The sequence below is a fragment of the Panthera uncia genome (genome assembly GCF_023721935.1).
Source record: "Panthera uncia isolate 11264 chromosome B2 unlocalized genomic scaffold, Puncia_PCG_1.0 HiC_scaffold_24, whole genome shotgun sequence".
NCBI lineage: Eukaryota > Metazoa > Chordata > Mammalia > Carnivora > Felidae > Panthera > Panthera uncia.
The window spans coordinates 69,068,950-69,075,649 of NW_026057580.1; positions in this window are offsets into that span (position 1 = coordinate 69,068,950).

Genomic DNA, 6,700 nt, shown 5'->3' on the forward strand with positions numbered 1-6,700 from the left:
TGTGAGTCTTTAGCATATGAAAATGCCTTTAAGAAACTTCCTCTTCACTTAACCCCCCCACCCCCCAACTCCATAGTATATAACCAATCATTCTTCACAACCCCAGTGCAGTTCTTCCTGCCCACAGGTCCTGTCCCCATGCTTTAATAAAATCACTTTTTGCACCAAAGACGTCTTCAAGAATTCTTTCTTGGCTGTCAGCTCCAAACCCCACCATCACCCCAAAACCCCATCACTGCTGTAAATATTGGAGTGCATGTGCCCCTTCGAATCAGCATTTTTGTATACTTTGGATAAATACCTAGTAGTGCAATTGCTGGGTAATAGGGAAGTTCTATTTTTAATTTTTTGAGGAACCTCCATACTGTTTTCCAGAGTGGCTGCACCCCTTTGCATTCCCACCAACAGGGCAGAAGGGTTCCCCTTTTCTCTGCATCCTCACCAACATCTGTTGTTTCCTGTGTTGTTAATTTTAGTCATTCTGACAGGTGTGAGGTGGTTTCTCAATGTGGTTTTGATTTGTATTTCCCTGATGATGAGTGATGTTGAACATCTTTTCATGTGTCTGTTAGCCATCTGGATGTCTTCTTTGAAAAGTGTCTATTCATGTCTTTTGCCCATTTCTTCACTAGATTATTTGGGTATTGAATTTTATAAATTCTTTATAGATTTTGGATACTAACCTTTTATCTGATATGTCATTTGCAGATATCTTCTCCCATTCCATTGGCTGCCTTTTGGTTTTGTTGATTGTCTCCTTTGCTGTGCAAAAGATTTTTATCTTGATGAGGTCCCAATAGTTCATTTTTGCTTTTGTTTCTCTTGCCTCCAGAGACATAACTACTAAGAAGTTGCTGTGACTGAGGTCAAAGCTGCCTGTTTTCTCCTGTAGGATTTTGATGGTTTTCTGTCTCATATTTAGGTCTTTCATCCATTTTGAATTTATTTTTGTGTATGGTGTAAGAAAGTGGTTCAGTTTCTTTCTTCTGCTTGTGGCTGTCTGGTTTTCCCAGCACCATTTGCTGAAGAGACTTTCTTTTTTCCATCGTATATTCTTTCCTGCTTTGTTGAAGATTAGTTGGTGCTGCATGATTCCCCATGTTAAAAGACTCTGTAAAACCTTACCGACCTTGTAGAGGATACCTATTTTCCTGAAGACCCATCTGCACCATCCCTTCCTGCCTCCAGAAATCAGTTAAATTTCCAGGGCACCCTAAGAGGAAAACTGCATTTGTGTTCCAAGAAGATAAGACTTTACATGCCACAATAATTGCAAAACCATGCAAGTTTGTATTAATAGAAAACTGGGAAACTTGTGGGAATGGATTCTAAGAGTGTTAGTACAAGGAAGATAGAATATAAGCAAAATTAGGCAAAAGTTATCAATGTAAGAACTGACTTGATATCCTGAATTTAGTGTTCAAACTGGAGTGGCTGAGATAGTCTAACAATTGGCTTTATTAGTTGACTGAAACCTAGACTGAGTAGTGGTTATTATTTGAAAAGAAGACTTCCTGATTTTAGTTCTATTTGTGATTAATTTTAAAAATATTCCTAAGCAGTTTTTAAAATACAGAAGTAACAGGGCACCTGGCTCAGTCAATAGACATGCAGCTCTTTTTTTTTTTTTTCCAAGTGTTTATTTTTGAGACAGCATAAATGGGGAAGGGTTAGAAAGAGGGGAACAGAGGATCTGAAGTAGGCTCTGTGCTGACAGACTGACAACAGCAAGCCCCATTTGGGGCTTGAACTCATGAACCACAAGATCATGACCTGAGCTGAAGTCTGACGTTCAACCAATTGAGAGACTCAGGTGCCTCAACATGCAACTCTTGATCTTGGATTGTGAGTTCATGCCCCACATTGGATATAGAGATTACTTAAAAATAAAATATCTTAAAAAAAATACAGAAGAAACATGACCTTTGTAATACCATTCAACTAATAAGAACTTATATAATATTTTCAAAAATCAAAATCAGGATTAGATACTCCCAATCCCACTCCCCAGAAGTAGCTACTGTTAACCATTTGGTGTGTATTTTCCCAAAATTTTTAAATTTTTTTTTTCAACGTTTATTTATTTTTGGGACAGAGAGAGACAGAGCATGAACGGGGGAGGGGCAGAGAGAGAGGGAGACACAGAATCGGAAACAGGCTCCAGGCTCTGAGCCATCAGCCCAGAGCCTGACGCGGGGCTCGAACTCACGGACCGTGAGATCATGACCTGGCTGAAGTCGGACGCTTAACCGACTGCGCCACCCAGGCGCCCCAAAATTTTTAAATGTATATACAAACATAAGTACATATTCTTTGAGCACATTTCTAAGACAGAATTGTAGGGACTGAGGTTAGGAATAAATAACATACCACCAGGAGTGAAAAATCAAGAGTAAAAGGAGGGTCATCCCTGTAGGGACTATATATCCCAAGTAATCTGGGCTCAACTTGATTTCAATGTTCTGCCCCATTGTTGGACTATCAATCAAATCATATGTCCCAAGCTTAGATTTGGAGAATACAGTTATCATAATTAGGCCTCAGAAACAAGAAACATACTTATCTCACATAAGCAGAGAGAGTGAACAAGGTGGTATCTGATAAGTGACATTAAGTAAAACAAGGCAAGACAATGAAATGGTAAACTCAGAGAAGTTTGTGCTTGATTTATTAGATGCATTGGAACTACTGAGGATCTGAGAAAGGATGTTAGTCAGTTAAATTCATCAAATAGTTATGAAGTATTCCCTGGGTCCAAGCCTTACTATGACAAAAGAAACAGTCCCACCTCACAAACACCTGCACATTGAACCTTCTAAGTGGGGCTCAAATAATAAGCTGTGAACTTTTGGTTAATTTTTAATCTCTCTAAGTTTCAATTTCCTCCTTAATAAAAAAGTCTAATAACACCTACATCACAGTGTTAATGGAAAGAACAAATGAAAGGATATTTATGTGAAAATGGATGTGCAGGGGCGCTTGGGTGGCTCAGTTGGTTGAGCATCCCACTCTTGATTTTGGCTCAGGTCATGATCCCAGGGTCAGGGGATCAAGCCCTGTTTCAGGCTCTGTGCTGAGTGTGGAGCCTCCTTGAGATTCTCTCTCTCTCTCTCTCTCTCTCTCTCTGTCTCTCTCTCTCTCGGTCCCTCTCCCCTTCTCATGCTCTCTGTCTCTCTCTAAAAAATATTTTTGGGGCGCCTGGGTGGCTCAGTCAGTTAAGTGTCTGACTTTGGCTCAGGTCATGATCCCAAGGTTTGTGAGATCAAGCCCCGCGTCAGGCTCTGTGCTGACGGCTCAGAGCCTGGAGCCTGCTTCGGATTTCGTGTCTCCCTCTCTCTCTGCCTCTCCCCCACTCATGCTCTGTCTCTCTATCTCTCTGACAAAAATAAATAAACATAAAGAAAAACTTTTTTCAATTTTTTTGAAAAGTTGGATGTTAAAATATAGTCACAGAAATAAAGGTCTTTATTATCTCAATATTACTTTATGTAATAATAACTTACATTGAGTGCTTACTATGTGCTATACACCCTTCTAAGGGCTTTATGTGTATTAACTCTTGAAATTAGCACAAGGCCTAATACAAAGTTCAACAGTTACTTACTGTGAAGACTCTATCTCAGTAAATCTTCAAAGCAACCCTATAGGAAGTTGCTACTAATAAAATCTCCTTGAAGATCAAGAAGCTGAGGAATAGAAAGGTCAAATAACTTGTACAAGATCACTTACCTGGGAAGTGGCAGAGCTAGGATTTGAATACACCTGCTATGGTATCTACTATTTTATGTGCAAATTATGTGAGCCAGGGATCCTGAAAATTTTTTTTCTATATTTTATAGTATGCTTACTTCTGTAATATTTCTTGTGAACAAGTAGTTTATTTGGAAGTATTAGAAAAATAAGCCCAGGAGCACCTGGCTCGCTCAAAAGAGCACACAACTCTTGATCTCAGGATTATGAGTTCAAGCCCCACATTGGGTTAAAAATTACTTAAAAAATAAATAAGCTTTAAATAAGAAAAAAGAAAAAAGAAAAAGAAGCCCAAATTTATTTGTTGGATGATGTCATAAAACAAACCTAAATTTCATTCTACATTTTTGTACATAGCTATAATAAAAATATGTTAGCTTCATTATTTCTGGCAAGAGATAATGTTTTTCCAAGTTTTCCTAATGGGAAAGCTTATCTAGGAGAAAATTAGCAACAGAGATTCCTGGGCCCCAATCAAGTCTTAACAAATCAAGATGTCCTCAAGAGAGACCTGATAATCTGCAGATTTGACAAGTGGCTCAGGTGCTAGGGATGTTTGGGAAACCCTAGTATGGAGGAAATGGGCTTCTGGATCCTACTGGCCCTTAGGTTTGCTTAAGATTTACATTCAGAGGTGCCTGGATGGCTCAGTCGGTTAGGTGTCAGATTCTTGGTTTCAGTTCTGGTCATGATCTCACAGTTCATGAGATCCAGACTCACATCAGACTATAGGCTGCCAGTGTGGAGCCTCCTTGGGATTCTCTCTCCCTCTCTTTCTGCCCCTCCCTTGCTCTCTATCTCTCTCCAAAAAAAAACCAAAAAACAAAAAAAAAAACCCAACTTTAAAAAAAAGATTTACATTCAATTATATAATCTTAGCATTCTTTAGAGATGTGAACATTTATTTCATGGTTTAATATGGTCTGTGATGGGGGCTCCTGGCTGGCTCATTGGAGGAGCCTGCAACTCTTGATCTTGGCTTTGTGAATTCAAGCCCCACATTGGGTGTAGAGATTACTTAAATAAACAAATATATTAATAATAATAATAATATGGTCTGTGATGAAGAGCTGATTTTAAATATAAAATATTTTTAAAGGTGCCTGGCTGGCTCAGTCAGTAGAGCACGTGACACTTGATCTCAGGGTTGTGAATTCGAGTCTCATGTTGGGTTTAGAGATTACTTAAATATGTATATGCATATATATTTTAAACATTATTGGCTATTTTTATTAAAAATAATATTCAAAAAAATGTTGGTTCAGGGGTGCCTAGGTGGCTCAGTCAGTTGAGCACCTGACCCTTGATCTCAGTTCAGGTATTAATCTTGAGGTTACAAGGTCAAGCCCCACACTGGGCTCCACATAGGGTGTGAAGCCTACCTAAAAAAAAAAAAAAAAAAAAAACTTGGTTAATTTTAATATACTATTTAATAATATCAATCACATACATGTACATGTTTGAGGGAAACAAACATTATTCCTCTTCCCCACCTGAGTTCTAAATGTGAAAAACCAGGATATCTTTTATTAATGCTAAAAGCAGATATTAGAGAATATGACTTATATTTGTGGGCAGGTGGACTTCCTAATGCTGACCTCCAAAAGTAGGCAAATTTGCCTATCTTATCAACAGGTAATGCTGAAAAACTCCAGGCTTCCCTTGAAGAGACGAGCCCCTTCCCCCATATGACAATACTTGGATGTTCGTGAAGGCTACCAGTTATCAGGAGAATGGAAGTAGTGAATGAGATATACAAACCCAGTTTCTTTCCTCAAATCTATCAGTCAAATCACTTGCCTTTGCTGGGAAACATAGGGGAGAATCAAAGAGATTGTTAGCCTAGTGAAACTGTCTTTACAGAAAAGGAAACATTTCCCATTTCACAAGAGACATACGCTATTCCATTTACTTTAAATTAATTATGTTAAAAAAAACATAGTTTTTTGATTTAAGAAAATCTTTCACATGTTTTTGTATTTAGGACAAAATATGTATACAATATAGACTGAAATTAAACTTCATGTTATCATGTTACAAGTGGCTAAAACCAAACTTGCTTTTATGTCCTGATATATGAATTCATGAATTTTGCCCTTAAAAAGTAATGCAGTTTATTTTTATAATTTTAGGTATTCTGTTTCTAAATGCTATAAGAGAAAAGGTTTGAATTTGAGATTTTTTTTTTAAACAGTTACTTTTTTTTTTTTTTTAACGTTTATTTATTTTTGAGACAGAGAGAGACAGAGCATGAACAGGGGAGGAGCAGAGAGAGAGGGAGACACAGAATCCGAAACAGGCTCCAGGCTCTGAGCTGTCAGCACAGAGCCCGACGCGGGGCTCAAACTCACGGACCGTGAGATCATGACCCGAACCGAAGTCGGACGCTTAACCGACCAAGCCACCCAGGCGCCCCTGAATTTGAGATTTTTACGCACTCTTCTGTGATTAATGCATTGTGGATATGGGTGGATTTTATTCCCAATAAATGAGAAACCAAACTACATTTAGTAAGCTGTAGTTCTTTAGTTCAACATTTTTAAATGTTACAGGCATTTTGCTGTACCATACAAAATTTTTATCAGATAAATATACCTGAAGTTCATGGGAAATTGTAGAGCAGAGTGATTAATGGGAAGAGTTCTGGAGACAGACTGTCCCGCTTTGGTTCTGTAACAGTTCAATAACTGTATGACTTTGGCCAACTTACTTAACTTTCTTTTTTTTTTTTTTTTTTTTAAGTTAACTCTATGCCCAATGTAGGACTTGAACTCACAACCCCAACATCAAGAGTCGCATGCTCCACCAACTGAGCCAGCCAGGTGCCCCCCGCCAACCTTTTTTTAAATTAATTTTAATTTTATTTTGCTTACTTTGTTTATTTATAAACAACAGGAATTTATTGTCTCAGTTCTGCAGGCTGGAGTCTGGAATCAAAATGTCAATAGGA